The sequence below is a fragment of the Hyperolius riggenbachi genome, chromosome 10 (assembly GCF_040937935.1).
Source record: "Hyperolius riggenbachi isolate aHypRig1 chromosome 10, aHypRig1.pri, whole genome shotgun sequence".
Lineage (NCBI taxonomy): Eukaryota > Metazoa > Chordata > Amphibia > Anura > Hyperoliidae > Hyperolius > Hyperolius riggenbachi.
Window position 1 is genome coordinate 168,598,562 of NC_090655.1, and position 27,271 is coordinate 168,625,832.

General features: G+C 49.8%; 1 protein-coding gene across 2 annotated transcripts in view; it reads right to left on the reverse strand.

Moving 5' to 3' along the window:
* The window catches only part of LOC137533904 (calcium-binding protein 2-like), a 511,029-nt gene that overhangs the window by 157,101 nt on the left and 326,657 nt on the right, over nucleotides 1-27,271 (reverse strand). The gene's annotated exons all lie outside the window — the stretch shown is intronic.

A 27,271-nucleotide genomic window follows, 5' to 3' on the forward strand; every position in this document is an offset into this window, starting at 1 on the left:
GGTGCTGGGGTGTAGGTGGGAGGACAGATGGGCATACTGAGGATGCTGGGGTGACGCTGGGAGACAGAAGGGCATACTCAGTGCTGGGGTGTCGCTGGGAGACAGAAGGGCATACTGAGGGTGCTGGGGTGTAGGTGGGAGGACAGATGGGCATACTGAGGGTGCTGGGGTGTCGCTGGGAGACAGAAGGGCATACTGAGGGTGCTGGGGTGTAGGTGGGAGGACAGATGGGCATACTGAGGGTGCTGGGGTGGCGCTGGGAGACAGAAGGGCATACTGAGTGCTGGGGTGTCGCTGGGAGACAGAAGGGCATACTGAGGGTGCTGGGGTGTAGGTGGGAGGACAGATGGGCATACTGAGGATGCTGGGGTGTCGCTGGGAGACAGAAGGGCATACTCAGTGCAGGGGTGTCGCTGGGAGACAGAAGGGCATACTGAGGGTGCTGGGGTGTAGGTGGGAGGACAGATGGGCATACTGAGGGTGCTGGGGTGTCGCTGGGGGACAGAAGGGCATACTGAGTGCTGGAGTGTCGCTGGGAGACAGAAGGGCATACTGAGGGTGCTGGGGTGTAGGTGGGAGGACAGATGGGCATACTGAGGGTGCTGGGGTGTCGCTGGGAGACAGAAGGGCATACTGAGGGTCCTGGGATGTCGCTGGGAGAAAGAAGGACATACTGAGGGTGCTGGGGTGTAGGTGGGAGGACAGATGGGCATACTGAGGGTGCTGGGGTGTCGCTGGGAGACAGAAGGGCATACTCAGTGCTGGGGTGTCGCTGGGAGACAAAAAGGCATACTGAGGGTGCTGGGGTGTAGGTGGGAGGACAGATGGGCATACTGAGGGTGCTGGGGTGTAGGTGGGAGGACAGAAGGGCATACTGAGGGTGCAGGTAAGAATACAGAAGGGCATACTGAGGTTGCTGGGGTGTAGGTGGGAGGACAGATGGGCATACTGAGGGTGCTGGGGTGTCGCTGGGAGACAGAAGGGCATACTGAGTGCTGGGGTGTCGCTGGGAGACAGAAGGGCATACTGAGGGTGCTGGGGTGTAGGTGGGAGGACAGATGGGCATACTGAGGGTGCTGGGGTGTCGCTGGGAGACAGAAGGGCATACTGAGTGCTGGGGTGTCGCTGGGAGACAGAAGGGCATACTGAGGGTGCTGGGGTGTAGGTGGGAGGACAGATGGGCATACTGAGGGTGCTGGGGTGTCGCTGGGAGACAGAAGGGCATACTGAGTGCTGGGGTGTCGCTGGGAGACAGAAGGGCATACTGAGGGTGCTGGGGTGTAGGTGGGAGGACAGATGGGCATACTGAGGGTGCTGGGGTGTCGCTGGGAGACAGAAGGGCATACTGAGGGTGCTGGGATTTCGCTGGGAGAAAGAAGGACATACTGAGGGTGCTGGGGTGTAGGTGGGAGGACAGATGGGCATACTGAGGGTGCTGGGGTGTCGCTGGGAGACAGAAGGGCATACTCAGTGCTGGGGTGTCGCTGGGAGACAAAAAGGCATACTGAGGGTGCTGGGGTGTAGGTGGGAGGACAGATGGGCATACTGAGGGTGCTGGGGTGTCGCTGGGAGACAGAAGGGCATACTGAGTGCTGGGGTGTCGCTGGGAGACAGAAGGGAATACTGAGGGTGCTGAGGTGTAGGTGGGAGGACAGATGGGCATACTGAGGGTGCTGGGGTGTCGCTGGGAGACAGAAGGACATACTCAGTGCTGGGGTGTCGCTGGGAGACAGAAGGGCATACTGAGGGTGCTGGGGTGTAGGTGGAAGGACAGATGGGCATACTGAGGGTGCTGGGGTGTCGCTGGGAGACAGAAGGGCATACTGAGGGTGCTGGGGTGTAGGTGGGAGGACAGATGGGCATACTGAGGGTGCTGGGGTGTCGCTGGGAGACAGAAGGGCATACTGAGTGCTGGGGTGTCGCTGGGAGACAGAAGGGCATACTGAGGGTGCTGGGGTGTAGGTGGGAGGACAGATGGGCATACTGAGGATGCTGGGGTGACGCTGGGAGACAGAAGGGCATACTCAGTGCTGGGGTGTCGCTGGGAGACAGAAGGGCATACTGAGGGTGCTGGGGTGTAGGTGGGAGGACAGATGGGCATACTGAGGGTGCTGGGGTGTCGCTGGGAGACAGAAGGGCATACTGAGGGTGCTGGGGTGTAGGTGGGAGGACAGATGGGCATACTGAGGGTGCTGGGGTGGCGCTGGGAGACAGAAGGGCATACTGAGTGCTGGGGTGTCGCTGGGAGACAGAAGGGCATACTGAGGGTGCTGGGGTGTAGGTGGGAGGACAGATGGGCATACTGAGGGTGCTGGGGTGTAGGTGGAAGGACAGATGGGCATACTGAGGGTGCTGGGGTGTCGCTGGGAGACAGAAGGGCATACTGAGGGTGCTGGGGTGTAGGTGGGAGGACAGATGGGCATACTGAGGGTGCTGGGGTGTCGCTGGGAGACAGAAGGGCATACTGAGTGCTGGGGTGTCGCTGGGAGACAGAAGGGCATACTGAGGGTGCTGGGGTGTAGGTGGGAGGACAGATGGGCATACTGAGGGTGCTGGGGTGTCGCTGGGAGACAGAAGGGCATACTGAGTGCTGGGGTGTCGCTGGGAGACAGAAGGGCATACTGAGGGTGCTGGGGTGTAGGTGGGAGGACAGATGGGCATACTGAGGGTGCTGGGGTGTCGCTGGGAGACAGAAGGGCATACTGAGGGTGCTGGGATGTCGCTGGGAGAAAGAAGGACATACTGAGGGTGCTGGGGTGTAGGTGGGAGGACAGATGGGCATACTGAGGGTGCTGGGGTGTCGCTGGGAGACAGAAGGGCATACTCAGTGCTGGGGTGTCGCTGGGAGACAAAAAGGCATACTGAGGGTGCTGGGGTGTAGGTGGGAGGACAGATGGGCATACTGAGGGTGCTGGGGTGTCGCTGGGAGACAGAAGGGCATACTGAGTGCTGGGGTGTCGCTGGGAGACAGAAGGGAATACTGAGGGTGCTGAGGTGTAGGTGGGAGGACAGATGGGCATACTGAGGGTGCTGGGGTGTCGCTGGGAGACAGAAGGGCATACTCAGTGCTGGGGTGTCGCTGGGAGACAGAAGGGCATACTGAGGGTGCTGGGGTGTAGGTGGAAGGACAGATGGGCATACTGAGGGTGCTGGGGTGTCGCTGGGAGACAGAAGGGCATACTGAGGGTGCTGGGGTGTAGGTGGGAGGACAGATGGGCATACTGAGGGTGCTGGGGTGTCGCTGGGAGACAGAAGGGCATACTGAGTGCTGGGGTGTCGCTGGGAGACAGAAGGGCATACTGAGGGTGCTGGGGTGTAGGTGGGAGGACAGATGGGCATACTGAGGATGCTGGGGTGACGCTGGGAGACAGAAGGGCATACTCAGTGCTGGGGTGTCGCTGGGAGACAGAAGGGCATACTGAGGGTGCTGGGATGTAGGTGGGAGGACAGATGGGCATACTGAGGGTGCTGGGGTGTCGCTGGGAGACAGAAGGGCATACTGAGGGTGCTGGGGTGTAGGTGGGAGGACAGATGGGCATACTGAGGGTGCTGGGGTGGCGCTGGGAGACAGAAGGGCATACTGAGTGCTGGGGTGTCGCTGGGAGACAGAAGGGCATACTGAGGGTGCTGGGGTGTAGGTGGGAGGACAGATGGGCATACTGAGGATGCTGGGGTGTCGCTGGGAGACAGAAGGGCATACTCAGTGCAGGGGTGTCGCTGGGAGACAGAAGGGCATACTGAGGGTGCTGGGGTGTAGGTGGGAGGACAGATGGGCATACTGAGGGTGCTGGGGTGTCGCTGGGAGACAGAAGGGCATACTGAGGGTGCTGGGGTGTAGGTGGGAGGACAGAAGGGCATACTGAGGGTGCTGGGGTGTAGGTGGGAGGACAGATGGGCATACTGAGGGTGCTGGGGTGTCGCTGGGAGACAGAAGGGCATACTGAGGGTGCTGGGGTGTAGGTGGGAGGACAGATGGGCATACTGAGGGTGCTGGGGTGTCGCTGGGAGACAGAAGGGCATACTGAGGGTGCTGGGATGTCGCTGGGAGAAAGAAGGACATACTGAGGGTGCTGGGGTGTAGGTGGGAGGACAGATGGGCATACTGAGGGTGCTGGGGTGTCGCTGGGAGACAGAAGGGCATACTCAGTGCTGGGGTGTCGCTGGGAGACAAAAAGGCATACTGAGGGTGCTGGGGTGTAGGTGGGAGGACAGATGGGCATACTGAGGGTGCTGGGGTGTCGCTGGGAGACAGAAGGGCATACTGAGTGCTGGGGTGTCGCTGGGAGACAGAAGGGAATACTGAGGGTGCTGAGGTGTAGGTGGGAGGACAGATGGGCATACTGAGGGTGCTGGGGTGTCGCTGGGAGACAGAAGGGCATACTCAGTGCTGGGGTGTCGCTGGGAGACAGAAGGGCATACTGAGGGTGCTGGGGTGTAGGTGGAAGGACAGATGGGCATACTGAGGGTGCTGGGGTGTCGCTGGGAGACAGAAGGGCATACTGAGGGTGCTGGGGTGTAGGTGGGAGGACAGATGGGCATACTGAGGGTGCTGGGGTGTAGGTGGGAGACAGAAGGGCATACTGAGTGCTGGGGTGTCGCTGGGAGACAGAAGGGCATACTGAGGGTGCTGGGGTGTAGGTGGGAGGACAGATGGGCATACTGAGGATGCTGGGGTGACGCTGGGAGACAGAAGGGCATACTCAGTGCTGGGGTGTCGCTGGGAGACAGAAGGGCATACTGAGGGTGCTGGGGTGTAGGTGGGAGGACAGATGGGCATACTGAGGGTGCTGGGGTGTCGCTGGGAGACAGAAGGGCATACTGAGGGTGCTGGGGTGTAGGTGGGAGGACAGATGGGCATACTGAGGGTGCTGGGGTGTCGCTGGGAGACAGAAGGGCATACTGAGGGTGCTGGGGTGTAGGTGGGAGGACAGATGGGCATACTGAGGATGCTGGGGTGTCGCTGGGAGACAGAAGGGCATACTCAGTGCAGGGGTGTCGCTGGGAGACAGAAGGGCATACTGAGGGTGCTGGGGTGTAGGTGGGAGGACAGATGGGCATACTGAGGGTGCTGGGGTGTCGCTGGGAGACAGAAGGGCATACTGAGGGTGCTGGGGTGTAGGTGGGAGGACAGATGGGCATACTGAAGGTGCTGGGGTGTCGCTGGGAGACAGAAGGGCATACTGAGTGCTGGGGTGTCGCTGGGAGACAGAAGGGCATACTGAGGGCGCAGGGGTGTAGGTGGGAGGGCAGATGGGCATACTGAGGGTGCTGGGGTGTAGGTGGGAGGGCAGATGGAGAGAGGGTCTTTATAGGGGTTTGGTTGGAGTGAAGTGAGAGAATGAGCATTATTATAGTTGCTGTAAAATACAGCAATAGATGGAGCACAGGAGGAGAGTGTCTCACCAAAAGTCTCCCTCTGTTAATCTGTTGGAGGCATAGCCTTTCTGGAGCAGGTATCTGGCACATCTTCGTCCTCTTCCGCTGAGCTGAGCTACGCTATGCTAGCCAATGCTGTGGAGAGGCAGGGGAGAAACCAGCACACAGGCACGTTCCTTAGATAGGCGGAGCTACTTGCACCAGGGGTGGAGTTGCACATCATGTGGAGGGGGCCATGTGGTTATCATGGAGGCCCTGTGAGCAGAGCAGGATGCTACTGGTGCCTTCCCAGAACCTCCCTCACGCAGCTGGGGAAAGGGGGGTGGGGGTGGAGGCAGAGATTATGAGTGACACAGGGCAGGCTGAAATTACTAAGCCACTGCCCTTGGAACTTGCTGAGCTTCTCGGGGCTTGTGGGGGGAGCTTCCCGCGATTTGTGGGCGGGGCTTCCCACGGCTAAAGGGGCCTCTTCATTGCTAATTTAAAAGAAGGGGGTGTCTGGGCACCCAGAGCCCCCCCTTCTGCACGTGCCTGGTCTGGAGAGTGTTTTGTAAATTTAACAAGGACTCTCCAGAAAATCTTGAGAAATTCTCGATCCCAATATTCTAGAGTTCCTGCAGAAAGGGCTAAATATGGGTCTAAAATTAAACACCCTCAAGGTGCAGTTAGCAGCCCTGGGTGCATACTTTGATTTTCATTTTACCTCAAATTCTCTAATTAAAAGGTTTATCAAGGCGGTTAAAAGAAAAACAGTGGTGAAGAAACCGACTGTTCCGACTCGGGACTTGAATTTAGTCTTAAAGGGACACCGAGCAGTGCAGAAACTATGGAAAGATGCATATCATTTTAAAGCTCTCTTTCTCCTCTTTCCAATGATATATAAACCGCCGCCCTACGCCTTTTAGTTTTCGCTATTTTCGCAATTGAAATTGCAGCAGCCGCGATTTCAATCGCGAAAACAGAGAAAACTAAAAGACGTAGGGTGACGATTTAGGTGTCGCCAGAAAGAGGAGAAAGAAAGCTTTAAAATGATATCCATCTTTCTCCCATTCATCAGCCGGGACACCCTCTGGAAGGAATGGCTCCGCCCAACCCCTAGGAAACACAACCAAAAAGTATAAAAAGCTCCCGCCCCCCTTCATTCCCAGTTCTTTTGTGTTTCCGCCCACAGCTAAAATTCAGCTCCCATTTTGTTATTTTTTTCCTCACCAGAGGGTGAGTTGAGCCCGGCACAGTACCTGGTCCAGTCGGAAGAAGAGCGGGAAAGGGCTGCTGCCATTGCGGGGAAAACGCTGATCGGAGATTGCTGTTCCCCCGCCGCCTTCCTCCTGCGCGGCCGCTCTATGGAAAGTTATAGCGGTGGAGCGCAGACGTCAGTTCCGCTGACGTCACAAGGAGGTGACCGGAAGTACGCGTACTTCCTTGCATATGAGGCGGCGGCTTGGCGTGGCATGGCGTAGAACATGGAGGAACAGGGAGCCAGCGCTTCTGCCGCCGCCGCCGCTGCCACCGGCGCCGCTACCACTACTCCAGGCACCGCAGGTCATGGGACAACAGCTGCAGATGCAGCAGGATCCTCCGCCTCTACCTCGGCATCAGCCAAGACGCAGTCTGAGGGTGGGGTGAGTGGGAGATTCTTCTCCCCAAAACAGTTCTGTTATATAGGAATGAGTATGAATGGGACTGTTACTGTTCTTCCCTTTTGTCTCCCTTTATTTTTTTCTGTAGACAAGAGTGGAGTCTAAATCTTCTACTGATAAAGCTAGATCTAGGAAATGTTGTCAGTGTGGTGCTAGATTGTCTTCTAGCTATACCAAATCCTTGTGCAACTCGGTCCATATCGACCTCCTGGGCAGAGAGAGCGGGAGCCACAGTCCAGCAAATATGTCAAGCGGCAACTTGGTCGAATCCTTCCACTTTTGTCAGACATTATAGAGTGGATGTCCTGTCTCAACAGGATCTGTCGTTTGGCAGGAAAGTGCTTCAGTCTGTGGTCCCTCCCTAGGTGGGTGTTTTCTTGTGTATCCTTCCAGAGGGTGTCCCGGCTGATGAATGGGAGAAAGCACCTGTTAGTCTTACCGGTAACGGTGTTTCTGTTCAGCAGCCGGGACACCGTCTACTGCCCACCCTTTTCTATCGCACTTCCTTACGCCTATCCTTTCCTTTTTTTTTCAAGGTCACTAGGAGGTGCTTCGCTTCTCCTTTTTTTCTGGTGTTCCGGTCGGTTTTTTCTTTATATACACTGGGAATGAAGGGGGGCGGGAGCTTTTTATACTTTTTGGTTGTGTTTCCTAGGGGTTGGGCGGAGCCATTCCTTCCAGAGGGTGTCCCGGCTGCTGAACAGAAACACCGTTACTGGTAAGACTAACAGGTGCTTTCCATAGTTACATTGTATTACACAGGGAGACTTTTTCTCAAAGTCAGCAGCTCCATTCAGCAGAATGGAGCTGCTGACACTGGGGAAAGTGTCCCCTGTGTAATACAAGTAACTATGGAAAGATGGATATCATTTTAAAGCTCTCTTTCTCCTCTTTCTGGCGACACCTAAATTGTCGCCCTACGCCTTTTAGTTTTCTCTATTTTTGCGATTGAAATCGCGGCCGCTGCAATTTCAATCGCGAAAATAGCGAAAACTAAAAGGCGTAGGGCGGCGGTTTATATATCATTGGGAAGAGGAGAAAGAGAGCTTTAAAATGATATGCATCTTTCCATAGTTTCTGCACTGCTCGGAGTCCCTTTAAATTCATTTATCGTATTCCCCTTTGAGCAGGCCTGCTCGAATGTACCCAAATTTGTTTCTATTACATTCGAATTCGGGTCCGTGGCAAATTTGGATTCGAATTCGATTGCGACCATCGAATTCGATCCATGATCGGTTACTGAATTCGGGAAAAATTTGGGTTCGCGAATTCGGATGGCCTTTTTTTTTTTTTATTTATTTATTTTTTTAAAGGGAAATTACATTTAAATAGGCGAAATAAAAAAAAAAATGTGATGGAAAACTCTTCTTCTTCCTCTTCCTCTTCCTCTTCTTCTTCCTCTTCCTCCTCTTCTTCCTTCTTCTTCCTCTTCCTTCTTCTTCTCCTTCTTGTTATTATTCTTGTTATTCTTCTTCCTCTTCACCACCACCACCATCTTTTTTTTTTGTTTTGTGTTTTTCCCTTACAGAACTCTACTGTTGTAATTTTTTTCTTCAACACCAGCATAGCTAAATTTGTGGCGTAATAGCTAGTGGCGCATGGCAGCAGCGCATAATTCTGTGGACCCTGGCGATAGGAACACAGACAGCAGGAGGTTAAATACAGCAGCAGCAGGAGGAGCAGTAGGAGGAGGAGTGACGTTTGGCAGCAGGCAATGTAACGGGGCCATGGTACCTAGCGTTGGTAGCACGGCTGTAAATAAACACCAACAGCAGGAGGTTCCGGACAGCAGTCGTGAATCCCACATTGTGTCCAATGCACAATTGGGACAGCACAGTTTTCAACCCAGACACCTCAGAATTTTTTTTTTTCCAACACTATATAGCTATTGTAGTGGCGTAATAGCTAGTGGCACATGGCAGCAGCACATAATTCTGTGGACCCTGGCGGTGGGAACACAGGCAGCAGGGGATAAATACAGCAGGAGGAGGAGGAGTGACGTTTGGCAGCAGGCAATGTATTCTGTGGACCCTGGCGGTGGGAACACAGACAGCAGGAGGATAAATACAGCAGCAGCAGGAGGAAGAGTGATGTTTGGCAGCAGGCAATGTAACGGGGCCATGGTACCTAGCGTTGATAGCACGGCTGTAAATAAACACCAACAGCAGGAGGTTCCGGACAGCAGTCGTGAAGCCCACATTGTGTCCATTGCACAACTGGGACAGCACAGTTTTCAACCCAGACATCTCAGATTTTTTTTTTTTACAAAACTATATAGCTATTGTAGTGATGTAATAGCTAGTGGCGTGTGGCAGCGGCGCATAATTCTGTGGACCCTGGCGGTGGGAACACAGGCAGCAGGAGGATAAATACAGCAGGAGGAGGAGGAGTGACGTTTGGCAGCAGGCAATGTATTCTGTGGACCCTGGTGGTGGGAACACAGACAGCAGGAGGATAAATACAGCAGCAGCAGGAGTAGTGACGTGTGGCAGCAGGCAATGTAACGGGGCAATGGTACCTAGCGTTGGTAGCACGGCTGTAAATAAACACCAACAGCAGGAGGTTCCGGACAGCAGTCATGAAGCCCACATTGTGTCCAATGCACAACTGGGACAGCACAGTTTTCAACCCAGACACCTCAGAATTTTTTTTCTGGCTGGAAATGGTGGCTTGCTGCTCCACCATCATTTCCACCACAGCCTGCACCTGACTCTCTGCAATGGGCCGGGGGCGATGACCTGTCGCAAAGATGGGCACAACACGCTGCTGTTGTGCCTCTGCACCCTCCTCTACAACTCTGCAGTCAGTGCCTGGTGGCGGACCAGTCACAGACCTGCTGGTGCTGGCAGTGGCTGCTGCAATGGCGCTGCCTCCCCTGGTGGTACTGTAACAGGGTGACTCTGCCAGAGTATTTAGACTACCATGGGTCCACTCAAACAGGTCAGAGTAATGCTGCTTTAAGAGCAAAAGGCATCACCCCTTTAACATGCCCAGCCACAGGAAGCCCCTCCCAGGAATCTACAAAGGGCTCTTCTGTCCTATACTCTGGGCTCAGTACAGCTCGGGTGGATGGAGTGAGAGGAGCAGAGGCAAGTTACTCACTACCCATCTTGGAGCAGTACCCAGTTTGGAAGCGTGCTGGCGGCTTCAGAGCGAAACAGCAAGCATTGGAGTGTAAGACCTCTGCTCTACCAGGCAAACCATCCAGAGAGAAGTTCATAGCACTGTGGACACAGTGGGGTGGTGTGAGGCCTGGTCTTCTAGAAACTTCTGAGGCCTGATACAGTCTGCTGAGTGAGATGAGACCAGCCTGCAGAAGCTGAACTGCTCAGGAGGACTTTGATGCAGAAATCTTGGAAAGCGCAAGTACCAGAAACTGAATCCACTGAATTCTGTTACACCAGTTTACAGAACTGTCTATTGAAGTTATATGTGCATTTACTTTTGCTTACTACTGCCAGACATGCTGGGACTTGTTGTCCTACTGGACTGTGTTCTGTGATAACACAACCCTTTGCACAGTGCTTAATTTCAGTTGCATATATCTGATGTGTTGCAGTTATACGTTTGTGATTTCCACTGCTAAGAATCCTTACTAAAATAAGATTTGTTTAACTTTCAAATGCTTGTGATCCTTTGGTTCCACTACACACACCTGCTGTTACATTTTTGGCGCTGCTGAGCAGGGTAGTGACCATGGATCAAAATCAATCTTCCTCCACATTATCAGGCGGGTCCGCACCCAACCCCCCGTCGGTGGGCGGGGCTCCATTCGCTATTCTTCCAGTTGGAGCATTAGCTCATTATTTGCCAAAATACACAGGATTGGCCAAAGATCTCAGTGATTGGGCAGAGCGGCTACGTGGGCTTATCCGTTCTCATTCTGTGCCAGAAGCCCAGCAGCCAGAAGTTGCTTTAAGTGCCCTTGAAGGGGAGGCTCGTCGCACAGTATTCCATTTGCCTGAATCAGAAAGAGATACAGTTGATAAGATTGTAGCCTACCTTGAGAAAATTTTTGGGGACCAGGGATCCCTGCATGGCCTACAGAAGCAGTTTATGACCCGGGTACAGGGTGCGGATGAAACTATCCCCCAATATGCAAATGCTTTGCAAGATCTTGTAGCTGCAATCCATAAAAAAGAGCAGCCAGGAAAACCAGTATGGGCAGCCCCAGACCTGTGGCTAAAGGAGCAATTTATGCAGGGACTCTGTAACAGGAGAGTAAAGGGAAAAATACGTGAACGTATGAATACATCTCCTGACCTTACATTCTCAGCACTGCTAGCCCATGCTATTGCCCTCTCGGCAGAAGAAGAAAGCAGTAGGCATATTGTTGCTCATCAGAATTTCCCTGTGAATGAGACTTTAGTTAGCACAACAACTGTGCCAACTACGACAGCCCCTGCAGAGACCTTGGAGATGGTAGTCCGTGATCTGGCGGAGACAGTTAGTGGGTTACAGGCGGAGGTGGCGCAGATGAGAAGGGCAAGCCAGTACATTCATCATAGCTCATCTTCACAGTCCAGTGAACGAACTTCTGATGTGGGCCCAGAATGCTGGAACTGTCATAAAAGGGGACATTTATCCCGTGCATGCCCTCAGAAAAGGAAACCTAAACGTACAGAGCCGTTAAACTAGCACGCCCTGCTGTGAGGAGTCACATGGCTGGGCGAAATCAAGAAGAGACTCCACACACAGAAATGTCAAAATTGGTAGGAAATTCCCCAATAGTCAAAGGCCTGTTTGAAGGAAAAGAAATAGAATGTCTGTTTGATACTGGGTCACAGGTGACCATCATAAATGAGGGACATTACCGAAAACTATTTCCAGGTCGACGGACTGACTCTGATGCCCCATGGGTGACCCTAACAGCTGCTAATGATCTGCCAATACCTGTAGTGGGTATCACCTGGATGACTGTAGAATTATGGGGCCTGAAGCTTGGGCAGAGAGGGGTTGTAATTGTGAAAGGAGATGCCACCCATAAGCCACCTGTTATCCTGGGTATGAATATTATTCAGGATCTTGTAGATGTGGACTGTTCCAAACAAAATGGGATCTCAGGGCCCCCAAGAACAATTCATATGGAGTTGAAAGCCCTTCGGAAAAAACAGGAGGCCCAAAGAGAGACTGATGCACTTTCTGAGAAAGTGGGAGTTGTCAAGGTGTTTAGCGGAAAAGTTTTGGAAGTAGCTCCACAGCAGGAAACAGTGATCTATTTACCTGTCGGTTCACAAAGGTTGCTGCAAGGGCTCACAATGATGGTTGAGCCGCTGCCAATCACTGAAAGACCATGTTTGGCTCGGACTTTGGCTGTGGTGCAACAAGGCAAGGTTCCGGTGAGGATATGTAACTTTCAACCAAGCCCTCTACGTATCCCATCAGGTACCACACTGGCTGAGCTGTATTCAGTATCCCAGGTCTCAGCAGTGGAGCCTCCACTGATTCAGCTAAAGCATAGAAGGGGACAACAGTTTGAAGCCAAGGTGTTTTCTGTTTCCAATTTCTCTGGACCCACGAGATCCTGGAATGGGGAAGCCATCCTCCAACAAATACCATTATCTGCAGGAGATCTTTCACCAGGAGAAAAAGAAGCTCTTACCAAGCTGCTAGACAAGCATGCTAAAGCCTTTTCCCAGGGGGACCATGACCTTGGCTGTGCCACTGGAGTGGAGCATGAGATCGTTACCAGTAATTCTGCTCCTATTAGGGAGCGGTTCAGAAGTATTCCACCACATCTCTATCAAGATGTTAAACAAATGATCACTCAAATGCTGGAGCAAGGGGTGATTGAAGAGAGTAAAAGCCCATGGGCCGCGCCAATAGTTCTTGTGAAAAAGAAGGATGGGTCATTGCGCTTCTGCGTGGACTATCGTAAGCTGAATGCGGTTACGGTACGGGATGCATACCCTCTGCCCCGCATTGAAGAGTCTCTAACAGCCCTGGGGCGAGCAAGATATTTTTCTACATTAGATTTGGCTAGTGGTTACTGGCAGATCCCTGTAGCTGAACAAGACAAGGCGAAGACAGCTTTGGTTACCCCCATGGGACTTTTCCAGTTTAAGAGAATGCCCTTTGGGCTCACAAATGCCCCTGCTACCTTCCAACGGACAATGGAACATTGCCTAGGAGATATGAATCTCGATCACCTCCTGATTTATCTTGATGATATTATAATCTTCTCATCAACATTTGAGGAGCATCTCCAGCGACTGGACACTGTGTTCTCTAGATTATTTAGTTATGGACTCAAGCTAAAGCCAAAAAAATGTCACTTACTGAAGCAATCAATAGAGTTCCTAGGGCATGTTGTATCTCAGAAGGGGGTACATCCCAATCCAAATAAAGTGGCTGCTATACAAGACTGGCCACCACCACGAACTGTGACAGAGGTTAGAGCTTTCTTAGGGCTTGCCGGGTATTACCGGCGTTTCATCCCCCATTTTGCTCAACACACTGCCCCAATTCAACAGTTACTTAAGGGAGCAGACCTTAAGGGACAATCTGCAAAAGTTGACTGGGGCTCTGAGCAGCAAAGTGCTTTTGAATTCCTGAAAACCCAGTTAACTTCCGCACCAATACTGGCCTTTGCAGACTTCTCGTTGCCTTTCCGCCTGCAAACAGATGCAAGCACCAAAGGACTAGGAGCCATTCTGTCTCAGGTGCAACAAGGTAAAGAGAGAGTGATAGCCTATGCAAGTCGAAGTTTGCATGAATCAGAGAAGAACCCTGCCAACTATAGCTCATTCAAACTAGAATTACTTGCCTTGGTGTGGGCAGTAACTGAGCGCTTTGTAGAATATTTAACTGGTGCCAAGTTTGAAGTATGGACCGATAATAATCCTTTGGTGCATTTGCAGTCAGCAAAGCTGGGGGCCTTGGAGCAACGATGGGCTGCCCGTCTGTCAAAATTTGATTTTACCATACATTATCGACCAGGCAAAGATAATGCTCATGCTGATGCCTTATCCCGTTATCCACAGGGGTTACCAGTAGTGTTGGGCGAACATCTAGATGTTCGGGTTCGGGCCGAACAGGCCGAACATGGCCGCGATGTTCGGGTGTTCGACCCGAACTCCGAACATAATGAAAGTCAATGGGGACCCGAACTTTTGTGCTTTGTAAAGCCTCCTTACATGCTACATACCCCAAATTTACAGGGTATGTGCACCTTGGGAGTGGGTACAAGAGGAAAAAAAATTTAGCAAAAAGAGCTTATAGTTTTTGAGAAAATCGATTTTAAAGTTTCAAAGGGAAAACTGTCTTTTAAATGCGGGAAATGTCTGTTTTCTTTGCACAGGTAACATGCTTTTTGTCGGCATGCAGTCATAAATGTAATACATATAAGAGGTTCCAGGAAAAGGGACCGGTAACGCTAACCCAGCAGCAGCACACGTGATGGAACAAGAGGAGGGTGGCGCAGGAGGAGAAGGCCACGCTTTGAGACACAACAACCCAGGCCTTGCATGAGGACAAGAAGCGTGCGGATAGCAATTTGCATTTTGTCGCCATGCAGTCATAAATGTAATACAGATGAGAGGTTCAATAAACAGGGACCGGAAACGCTAACCCATCACAGATGTTCATTGTTCATGTTACTTGGTTGGGGTCCGGGAGTGTTGCGTAGTCGTTTCCAATCCAGGATTGATTCATTTTAATTTGAGTCAGACGGTCTGCATTTTCTGTGGAGAGGCGGATACGCCGCCGATCTGTGACGATGCCTCCGGCAGCACTGAAACAGCGTTCCGACATAACGCTGGCTGCCGGGAAAGCCAGCACCTCTATTGCGTACATTGCCAGTTTGTGCCAGGTGTCTAGCTTCGATACCCAATAGTTGAAGGGTGCAGATGGATTGTTCAACACAGCTACGCCATCTGACATGTAGTCCTTGACCATCTTCTCCAGGCGATCGGTGTTGGAGGTGGATCTGCACGCTTGCTGTTCTGTGTGCTGCTGCATGGGTGTCAGAAAATTTTCCCACTCCAAGGACACTGCCGATACCATTCCCTTTTGGGCACTAGCTGCGGCTTGTGTTGTTTGCTGCCCTCCTGGTCGTCCTGGGTTTGCGGAAGTCAGTCTGTCGGCGTACAACTGGCTAGAGGAGGGGGAGGATGTCAATCTCCTCTCTAAAGTCTCCACAAGGGCCTGCTGGTATTCTTCCATTTTGACCTGTCTGGCTCTTTCTTCAAGCAGTTTTGGAACATTGTGTTTGTACCGTGGATCCAGAAGGGTATAAACCCAGTAATTGGTGTTGTCCAGAATGCGCACAATGCGTGGGTCGCGTTCAATGCAGTCCTAGGCCGAAGAGGTCATAGCCTAGGGTCACAAAACCTGTTTATTGGGCAATTTCAATGGTGGCGAGTCTGACGTACATAAATCGCAGCAATGGCCGTTAGCAACGTCTGAATCTCACGAAATGTCTCATGCAGGTAGAAGACATATTGTTAGACTTGGGCTCCAAAGATGGGTTCCCTACATCTCTGCAAACCAGAGTTACAGGGCTCCAAATTTGGTAAAATCCCCCATAGGCTTTCATTGGGCCTCCTATTTACAGTTCCAAAATCTCACATCTTTTCAAAGGGCAATTACTCAGCAGTGGCAAATTTTCTAGCATTGTAGGGACCCTTAGGGGGAACATGACTGGTGAGTTTCGGGCCCCTAGGCCAAAGAGGTCATAGCCTAGGGTCACAAAAACCTGTTTATTGGGGCTATTTCAATGGTAGTGATGGTGACGTACATAAATCGCAGCAATGGCCGTTAGCAAAGTCTGAATCTCACGAAATGTCTCATGCAGGTAGAAGACATATTGTTAGACTTGGATTCCAAAGATGGGGTCCCTACATCTCTGCAAACCAGAGTTACAGGGGTCCAAAATTGGTAAAATCCCCCATAGGATTTCATTGGCTCCCTATTTCACTTTCCAAAATCTCACATCTTTTCAAAGGGCAATGGCTCAGCAGTACCAAATTTTCTAGCATTGTAGGGACCCTTAGGGGGAACATGACTGGTGAGTTTCGGGCCCCTAGGCCGAAGAGGTCATAGCCTAGGGTCACAAAAACCTGTTTATTGGGGCTATTTCAATGGTAGTGATGGTGACGTACATAAATCGCAGCAATGGCCGTTAGCAAAGTCTGAATCTCACGAAATGTCTCATGCAGGTAGAAGACATATTGTTAGACTTGGATTCCAAAGATGGGGTCCCTACATCTCTGCAAACCAGAGTTACAGGGGTCCAAAATTGGTAAAATCCCCTATAGGCTTTCATTGGGCCTCCTATTTACCGTTCCAAAATCTCACACCATTTCAAAGGGCAATGGCTCAGCAGTGGCAAAACTCACCAGTCATGATCCCCCTAAGGGTCCCTACAATGCTAGAAAATTTGGTACTGCTGAGCCATTGCCCTTTGAAAAGATGTGAGATTTTGGAAAGTGAAATAGGGAGCCAATGAAATCCTATGGGGGATTTTACCAATTTTGGACCCCTGTAACTCTGGTTTGCAGAGATGTAGGGACCCCATCTTTGGAATCCAAGTCTAACAATATGTCTTCTACCTGCATGAGACATTTCGTGAGATTCAGACTTTGCTAACGGCCATTGCTGCGATTTATGTACGTCACCATCACTACCATTGAAATAGCCCCAATAAACAGGTTTTTGTGACCCTAGGCTATGACCTCTTCGGCCTAGGGGCCCGAAACTCACCAGTCATGTTCCCCCTAAGGGTCCCTACAATGCTAGAAAATTTGGTACTGCTGAGCCATTGCCCTTTGAAAAGATGTGAGATTTTGGAAAGTGAAATAGGGAGCCAATGAAATCCTATGGGGGATTTTACCAATTTTGGACCCCTGTAACTCTGGTTTGCAGAGATGTAGGGACCCCATCTTTGGAATCCAAGTCTAACAATATGTCTTCTACCTGCATGAGACATTTCGTGAGATTCAGACTTTGCTAACGGCCATTGCTGCGATTTATGTACGTCACCATCACTACCATTGAAATAGCCCCAATAAACAGGTTTTTGTGACCCTAGGCTATGACCTCTTTGGCCTAGGGGCCCGAAACTCACCAGTCATGTTCCCCCTAGGGTCCCTACAATGCTAGAAAATTTGCCACTGCTGAGTAATTGCCCTTTGAAAAGATGTGAGATTTTGGAACTGTAAATAGGAGGCCCAATGAAAGCCTATGGGGGATTTTACCAAATTTGGAGCCCTGTAACTCTGGTTTGCAGAGATGTAGGGAACCCATCTTTGGAGCCCAAGTCTAACAATATGTCTTCTACCTGCATGAGACATTTCGTGAGATTCAGACGTTGCTAACGGCCATTGCTGCGATTTATGTACGTCAGACTCGCCACCATTGAAATTGCCCAATAAACAGGTTTTGTGACCCTAGGCTATGACCTCTTCGGCCTAGGACTGCATTGAACGCGACCCACGCATTGTGCGCATTCTGGACAACACCAATTACTGGGTTTATACCCTTCTGGATCCACGGTACAAACACAATGTTCCAAAACTGCTTGAAGAAAGAGCCAGACAGGTCAAAATGGAAGAATACCAGCAGGCCCTTGTGGAGACTTTAGAGAGGAGATTGACATCCTCCCCCTCCTCTAGCCAGTTGTACGCCGACAGACTGACTTCCGCAAACCCAGGACGACCAGGAGGGCAGCAAACAACACAAGCCGCAGCTAGTGCCCAAAAGGGAATGGTATCGGCAGTGTCCTTGGAGTGGGAAAATTTTCTGACACCCATGCAGCAGCACACAGAACAGCAAGCGTGCAGATCCACCTCCAACACCGATCGCCTAGAGAAGATGGTCAAGGACTACATGTCAGATGGCGTAGCTGTGTTGAACAATCCATCTGCACCCTTCAACTATTGGGTATCGAAGCTAGACACCTGGCACAAACTGGCAATGTACGCAATAGAGGTGCTGGCTTTCCCGGCAGCCAGCGTTATGTCGGAACGCTGTTTCAGTGCTGCCGGAGGCATCGTCACAGATCGGCGGCGTATCCGCCTCTCCACAGAAAATGCAGACCGTCTGACTCAAATTAAAATGAATCAATCCTGGATTGGAAACGACTACGCAACACTCCCGGACCCCAACCAAGTAACATGAACAATGAACATCTGTGATGGGTTAGCGTTTCCGGTCCCTGTTTATTGAACCTCTCATCTGTATTACATTTATGACTGCATGGCGACAAAATGCAAATTGCTATCCGCACGCTTCTTGTCCTCATGCAAGGCCTGGGTTGTTGTGTCTCAAAGCGTGGCCTTCTCCTCCTGCGCCACCCTCCTCTTGTTCCATCACGTGTGCTGCTGCTGGGTTAGCGTTACCGGTCCCTTTTCCTGGAACCTCTTATATGTATTACATTTATGACTGCATGCCGACAAAAAGCATGTTACCTGTGCAAAGAAAACAGACATTTCCCGCATTTAAAAGACAGTTTTCCCTTTGAAACTTTAAAATCGATTTTCTCAAAAACTATAAGCTCTTTTTGCTAAAAATTTTTTTCCTCTTGTACCCACTCCCAAGGTGCACATACCCTGTAAATTTGGGGTATGTAGCATGTAAGGAGGCTTTACAAAGCACGAAAGTTCGGGTCCCCATTGACTTCCATTATGTTCGGAGTTCGGCCATGTTCGGCCCGAACCCGAACATCTAGATGTTCGCCCAACACTACACGTGACCCGTTCGGCCAATCACAGCGCTAGCCGAACGTTCGGGTAACGTTCGGCCATGCGCTCTTAGTTCGGCCATATGGCCGAACAGTTTGGCCGAACACCATCAGGTGTTCGGCCGAACCCGAACATCACCCGAACAGGGTGATGTTCTGCAGAACCCGAACAGTGGCGAACACTGTTCGCCCAACACTAGTTACCAGAAAGAAACGTGGATCTCAACTATGAAGATGTAGAAATCCCTGACTTGACACACTTGGGCCAGAATAGCCCCCGCAGCCAGATACCTGTCACAAGTCAGAGCCTACTCACTACCACTCTAGGGAATCTTGATTGGAAAGAGTTGCAAAGGGATGATCCCATTATAGCACCACTTTTAGAATCAGTACAAAATAAAAAAAGACCTTCTCAAACAAATCGTCAGGACTGGCCAGCTGAAAGTGTAAGGTTACTTCAAGAGTGGAGCCGATTAATTATTCGCAATGAGGTGTTGTACCGCAGAGTGGCATTCCCACGTGACCCTGATATAACATGGCAGGTACTTCTGTCCCGAGCAAAGACCCTCTCTGTGGCTGAGAAGGTGCATAATGATTCAGGGCACTGGGGAGTTGAGAAAACCTACAGTTGGTTGCGCAGGTACTGTTATTGCGTGGGCTTAAGTACTATTGTAGAGAGAGTCTGTCAGCAATGCCATACTTGTGCAGCGGTGAAAGGAGGGGAGAGTGCAGTGCCTATCCAGACTTGGCGGACCTCTGAACCACTGGAAGTGTTGACAGTGGACTATCTCACTCTAGACATGTCTGAAGATGGCTTTAATCATGCCCTGGTTATGGTTGATCATTTCTCCAAATTTGCTGTGGTTGTCCCAACCCGGGATCAGACTGCTCGAACAGCCGCACTATCTATCTGGAAGCATTTCTGTTTGCCGTATGGGTGCCCCCAAAGAATTCATTCTGACCAGGGTGCCTGCTTTGAAGGCGACACGATTCGAGAGCTATGTAACTTGGCAGGAATAAAGAAGTCTCGTACCACCCCATACCACCCCCAGGGTAATGGAGCATGTGAGAGGTTCAACAGAACTATCATACAGATGCTACGAGGCTTGGAAAAGGAAAAGAAAAGAAGATGGACCATGTACCTGGCAGAACTAGTCTGGAGTTACAATCATACCATCCATTCAGCAACCGGACGAACACCTTACCATGTGCTTTTTGGACGCACTCGGGGTGGTCCCCTTGACCTCTGGGCCTCACCCCCAAGTGACTCTCCTGGATATACACCCATCATGTGGATTCAAGAGCTGAAGCGCAGACTGAGAGAAGTACAAGAGTTTGTCAAAAGGAAGCAGTGGCAGGACATTGAGGGTGTTAGATCAGAGTCTGATGAATTGCGTCCAGGTGAACGAGTGCTTATTAGAAGAAAAGGAGCTCACCAATATGGGAAGCTGCAAACCCGGTGGGAGCCGGAGCCTTGGGTTGTTCTACGTCAGCCAATGAATGGAGTCCCTGTTTATGATGTCCTAAAAGAGGGTTCACAAGATAGGCCTAGGAGACTACATCGAAAACTGTTAAAGCGGTATACTGCCACTGGAAATCCAGATGTCCCTAGGGAGTTCCCAACGGTGGAAGAGCAACCTCCATCTCAACCAGTAAATCCTTTAGGGAATTTGTGGTATCTGCCAGTACCTTCTAACCCAGTGCCTCCTGTCGATGAAAATCTGGTGCCTTTCAACCAACAGGAGGATGATCCTGAACTGAACTCTGGTGAACTCTTACAGCCCAGGGACATTCGCCGATCTCAAAGACCTAATTTGGGCAAGCCTCCTGCCCGTTATGCAGAGGAAGACTTTGTATGGACTCAAAGAGTTGATGCCTTGCTGGGGACAGCAAGGTCAAGTGGGGTGGAGTGTAACAGGGTGACTCTGCCAGAGTATTTAGACTACCATGGGTCCACTCAAACAGGTCAGAGTAATGCTGCTTTAAGAGCAAAAGGCATCACCCCTTTAACATGCCCAGCCACAGGAAGCCCCTCCCAGGAATCTACAAAGGGCTCTTCTGCCCTATACTCTGGGCTCAGTACAGCTCGGGTGGATGGAGTGAGAGGAGCAGAGGCAAGTTACTCACTACCCATCTTGGAGCAGTACCCAGTTTGGAAGCGTGCTGGCGGCTTCAGAGCGAAACAGCAAGCATTGGAGTGTAAGACCTCTGCTCTACCAGGCAAACCATCCAGAGAGAAGTTCAGAGCACTGTGGACACAGTGGGGTGGTGTGAGGCCTGGTCTTCTAGAAACTTCTGAGGCCTGATACAGTCTGCTGAGTGAGATGAGACCAGCCTGCAGAAGCTGAACTGCTCAGGAGGACTTTGATGCAGAAATCTTGGAAAGCGCAAGTACCAGAAACTGAATCCACTGAATTCTGTTACACCAGTTTACAGAACTGTCTATTGAAGTTATATGTGCATTTACTTTTGCTTACTACTGCCAGACATGCTGGGACTTGTTGTCCTACTGGACTGTGTTCTGTGATAACACAACCCTTTGCACAGTGCTTCATTTCAGTTGCATATATCTGATGTGTTGCAGTTATACGTTTGTGATTTCCACTGCTAAGAATCCTTACTAAAATAAGATTTGTTTCACTTTCAAATGCTTGTGATCCTTTGGTTCCACTACACACACCTGCTGTTACAGTACCTCGCCCTCTAGCAGTGGCAGCTCCAGGAATTTTTTTAGGGGGTGCTATGCAGGTGCTGGACCAATTTCCGGGGTAGCTGATGACCTGCGGCAAAAAATGTGTGTGGTGAAAACCTGGCCGTGGTCATGACCGGATGAGGGCGGGGCTAACTGTAATTTAAAGTGAACCCGGGGTGAGAGTGATATGGAGGCTGCCATATTTATTTCCTTTTAAACAATTCTAGTTGCCTGGCAGCCCTGATGATCTATTTGGCTGTAGTAGTGAACTAAATTACATCAGAAACAAGCATGCAGATAATCTTGTCAGTTCTGACAATATTGTCAGAAACCCCTGACCTGCTGCATGCTTGTTCAGGGTCTATGGTTGAAAGAATTAGAGGCAGAGGACCAACACGGCAGCCAGGCAGCTGGTATTATTAAAAAGGAGATAAATATGGCAGCCTCAATATTATTCTCACCTTGGGTTCCCTTTAAAAGTGCAACGCAAAGACAGAGGGCCAAAGTTTTGGTGACACTTTCCCCAGAAAATTCACATAATTGTGCAGGTTTTCTCAAGAAAATACACGTAATGTGAGCAGATGTGAACAAAAAACACGTTCAATAACCCCAATATGCACAATCGGTAGCAGATATGGCCCCAATATGCACAATCGGTAGCAGATATGGCCCCAATATGCACAATCGGTAGCAGATATGGCCCCAATATGCACAATCGGTAGCAGATATGGCCCCAATATGCACAATCGGTAGCAGATATGGCCCCAATATGCACAATCGGTAGCAGATATGACCACAATATGCACAATTGGTAGCAGATATGGCCCCAATATGCACAATTGGTAGCAGATATGGCCCCAATATGCACAATCGGTAGCAGAAATGACCCCAATATGCACAATCAGTAGTAGCAGATATGACCCCAATATGCACAATCGTTAGCAGATATGACCACAATATGCACAATCCTTCCTCAGCAGTTCTGACCACAATCAGCAGTACCACCTGAAAAAGAAAAGAAAAACCCATTTACTCACCTACAGCTAGAAGACCTTCTTTCCCGACCTCCTGTCCCGACCTCCTTGTGGCGCACAGCTCCCACGATCCTCTTCTTTCCGGACGTCACGTTACTTCCTGCCTGCATGCTGAGAGCAGGGCTACGTGAAAATGGCCGTCCGAAGCCCTGCTTCGAGCGGCCATCTTACCGTAGCTAGCCCTGCCTGCTGCTCCGGGCTGCCACTGTGAACTGACTCGGCGTCTCTTAGACGCCTGAAGTCAATTCACGCCAGGGGGTGCTTTGGGGGTGCTTGGACAATTCTAGAGGGTGCTTGAGCACCCCCTTGCACCCCCCTGGCGCCGCCCCTGTCTGCCAGTCATTGTACAATTATACAAATACAATAAGAAAAAAAATATATGCGTAGAAAAGGGCGGGAAAGGGTGTAAACTTTAATAAAGAGTCTGAGTTGTTGGTGACTGAGTGACAACAAAAAATGAAAGTTTTTTTTTTTTATTTAAATAGTAGTAGTACTACTAACAGTAGTGTAGTCTACAGTAGTCACTAACTAACTCGTGTGACAGACAGTGACAATTTAAAGTCGGTCACACACGGTCGGACGTAATCAATCAACAGGGTCATGCAAATGACAGTCACAGATCACAACGGATGCTGGCCTGTGAAGTAACTATTACACAGTACAGAAGCTAATAAACTCACAGACTAACAGTAGAAATTAAGTAAACGAGTAGTAGTAGTAGTAGTGGTAGTAGTAGTACGCAACTAACTATAAATCCCTAGTGTACTACACAATAACTAACTCGTGTGACAGACAGTGACAATTAAAGTCGGTCACACACGGTCGGACGCAATCAATCAATAGGGTCGGGCAGATGACAGTCACAGATCACAACGGATGCTGGCCTGTGAAGTAACTATTACACAGTACAGAAGCGAATAAACTCACAGACTAACAGTATAAATTAAATAAACGAATAGTAGTTGTAGTAGTACGCAACTAACTATAAATCCCTAGTGTACTACACAATAACTAAGTCGTATGGCAGACAGTGAGTGACAATTAAAGTCGGTCACACATGGTCGGACACAATCAATCAATCAATAGGGTCGGGCAGTTGACTGTCACAGATCACAACGGATGCTGGCCTGTACACAGTCAGTAACTAACTATTAAAGGGAAGCTGAAGAAGGATATGGATTTTTCCTTTTAAAATAATACCAGTTGCCTGACTCTCCTGCTGATCCTGTGTCTCTAATACTTTTAGCCTCAGCCCCTCAACAAGCATGCCAATCAGGTGCTCTGACTGAAGTCAGACTGGATTAGCTGCATGCTTGTTTCAGGTGTGTGACTCAGCCACTACTGCAGCCAAAGAGATCAGCAGTACTGCCAGGCAACTGGTATTGTTTAAAATATCCCTCTCAGTTAAGGCTCCCTTTAACTAACACAGTACTGAAGCTAATAAACTAACAGACTACAGCAGTACAAATTAACTAAACTAGTACTAGTACACAACTAACTATAATCCCTAACCTACCTAAGCTAGTAGTAGGCTAAGGCTACCTAGGCTAGCAGGCCTAGCCTGCACACAGACTAACACTAGCCTAGCACAGTATACAGTATACACTAGCTGACTAAAAACAATCAAACTACTATCTAATTATAAATGAGTACAATATAAGTGTGTAGAATGAGTGTAGGATGCAATACACTGGGTTTAGCTCAAGAAAAGCACTTGCTCTCAGACACAGCAGCACTGGAGATGCTCTCAGTATGCTCAGTCACTAGCAAGGACGGGCTCCCCAAGATGGCCGCCGCCTTATAGAGGAGGGGAGGGCCACGCTCCCCTCCTCTGATTGGTTGCTAGGGTTGCCAGGACCTCGGCTGGAGGACTTCTGATTGGCCCAATGACGTCATCCCCGGATACCGAAGCCGAACCTCGTGATCACCGTGTCATCCGGGCCGAATTCGATTGCGCCTATTCAGGAACCTTCGGATTCGAATTCGTTATCAGCATTCGGGCTTTGGCTTCGACTTCGGCAACCCTGAAAATCTACCCGAATATTTGAGTATATTCGAATTCGAGAGTCCTGATGAGCACCCCTGCCTTTGAGCCAATGGACCAAATTTCCATTAGGGACTTAACGCTAAAAACATGTTTGCTAGTAGCCATAACTACAGCTAGGCGTATAGGGGAAATACAAGCCTTAAGTATAAAGCCACCATTCATGTCTATCCAACCGAATAGAATCACATTTAAGTTACCTCCCAATTTTTCTCCAATAGTTGTGACAGATTTCCACAGTGAACAGGAAATCTTTATCCTTCTTTTTGTCCAAATCCTTCTAACCGAAAAGAGGAAAAATTCAGTTTCCTGGTGTCAGGAAAATTATTTTGCTTTATTCAGATAAAACTGCAGAATGGAGAAAGGAGGATAATTTATTTGTTCAGTTTCAGGGTGTTTGTAAAGGGTTAAGAGCATCCAAGAGTACTTTAAGTAACTGGTAAAAGTTATGTTTAAGCAAAGCTTATGAAATAGCAGGTAAGCCAGCCCCTGTTAATGTCAAAGCACACTCCACTAGGGCTGTCTCCTCTTCTTGGGCAGAAAGAAATTCCGCATCAGTACTCCAAATTTGTAAGGCTGCCACATGGTCCTCTTATGATACTTTCATAAAGCACTACCGTTTGGATATACCGAGGCACCATGACTTGGGGTTTGGTTGTAAATTGTTATCTGCGGTTGTCCCGCCCTAAGAGAGGCAATATTCTTCTCTCATGGTTCCTATCCCGAGTGAAGGTGAACAGAAGCCAATAATTACACTTAGCAGTAATTGGTTTTCTGGGAAGCCTTCACGAGGGATGAATGTTCCCACCTAAATCTAACGGTAAGTCTCCTACTGAATCAAGGTAGTAGTCAATGCACTGAGGGTAGGTAGGAGGATTTGGCTTTTTAAATTGTATCTTGTGCTTCCTGTCCCCTAAGCAGGCGGGGCTATCTCATGGTTCCTATCCCTTGTGAAGGCTTCACAGAAAACAAATTACCGGTAAGTGTAATTATTGGTGTGATGTTTGTTATTTATTATTCTTGCAAAATGTAATTTTTTCCTGCTGTGATCTGTATATTGTCTTTTTTTTATTTTTTTTATTTTTTTATTTTTTTTTATTGTTTTAGTTGGTTTTAGTTGGTTCTTGTTGGTTTTGCTGAAATCAGATGGAGTTTCTATTGTTCTACTGTCTGCTAGCAGACTTGTCCTTATCTGCTCCTGTTTACCATTTAAGGTGCGTACACACGCACTACAGAAGCCAACGACGGGTCCGTCAGACCCTCCCTCACAGTACGCACTGTCGGCGGACTAATAAGGCTGTTCCTGAACGATCCGCCCAGTGGGAGGGCCTGAAGGACCCGTCGTTGGCTTCTGTAGTGTGTGTACGCACCTATAGACAATGATCTGACTGCTTACTGCTGGACCACACAGCTCCTGGAGGAGGGAATTGGCTGTATCTACTGAATGGTCTGGGAGCAAGGCGTCTCCAGGTAAATAGGATCCTGTATCTGCCATATAAGGCCAGGTACCTGGGGCTTTTGGAGTGAGTCAGTGAAGGGGACAGCAAGCTGCGGTGCTGGTTCTCCAATCCCCTGGATCCAATAGTTACAGGAGTGAATACATTCAATTACCTGTATATGGAATACTGGACTAATTGCCTGGACTTTACCTTTGGACTTCTTGGACTGTTTTGGAGTTCTCTGTCTGTGAACACTACACATGCTGGTAGTTCTGCTTATGCGGCTGTTATTTAAGTTTTGTTCTGTTGAAATATCAAGGTTGAGAAATCCAAGTAGTTTGAGTGGAATAATAAAAAACCTGACTCCTTTCCGTAATAGCCTTTGCCAGTGTCCTATGTTATATATCATCACAACTGGCTTTATTTTATTTTTTTACCCTCCCTCCCCTCGCCAGCCAATCAGTGCGATCAGCTGTCATAGGCTTTGGCACACGGCTGTCCCCAGTACAGCGCTGCCTTAGATCGCATTGCTGTGCTATGTAAATAGACGGCGGTTTAGCTGTCTAACAGTCTCCTAGCAGCGATCGCTGCGATGGGAGGCTGATGACGGAGCGGAGCTCCGCCATCCAAGCGGAGATGCGCACGCGCTTTCCTGCAAAACACGCCCCCCCGGACTTTACATCAGCGTTATGCGGTCCTGGGGGAGCCACCGCGTTCACGGCCATCAGCATGACGCAGTCTTAAACAGGTTAAAAATGACACCAAAACATTTTGGCCCCTTACTTCACCCAAACGTTCTGTGTTGTGCACAGTGGCGTAGCTACAAACCTCGGGGCTTCGATGCGGAGTTTGGACTTGGGTCCCCCACCCTACATTAAATAGCCAGGTATAGGCGCCTCCAGTATAGGTAGCCAGGAATAGGTGCCCCAGTATAGGTAGCCAGGAAAACGTGCCCCCAGTATAGGTAGCCAGGAATAGGGCCCCCAGTTTTGGTAGCCAGGTATAGATTCTCCAGTATAGGTAACCCAGGAATAGGTGCTCCCAGTATAGGTAGCCAGGAACAGGTGCCTCAGTATAGATAGCCAGGCATAGGTGCCTCAGTATAGGTAGCCAGGAATAGATGCTCACAGTATAGATAGCAAGATATAGGTACGATTGCTGCTTCCTCTTGCAAAAGTCTGCTTTACAATCTGACTGCAATCATCTGCACGTTTAATTGGCACGATTGCTGCTTCCTCTTGCAAAAGTCTGCTTTACAATCTGACTGCAATCATTATCTGCACGTTTAATTGGTAAGATTGCTGCTTCCTCTTGCAAAAGTCTGCTTTACGATAATATGGCATTGGTTCCCCCAAAATAGACAATC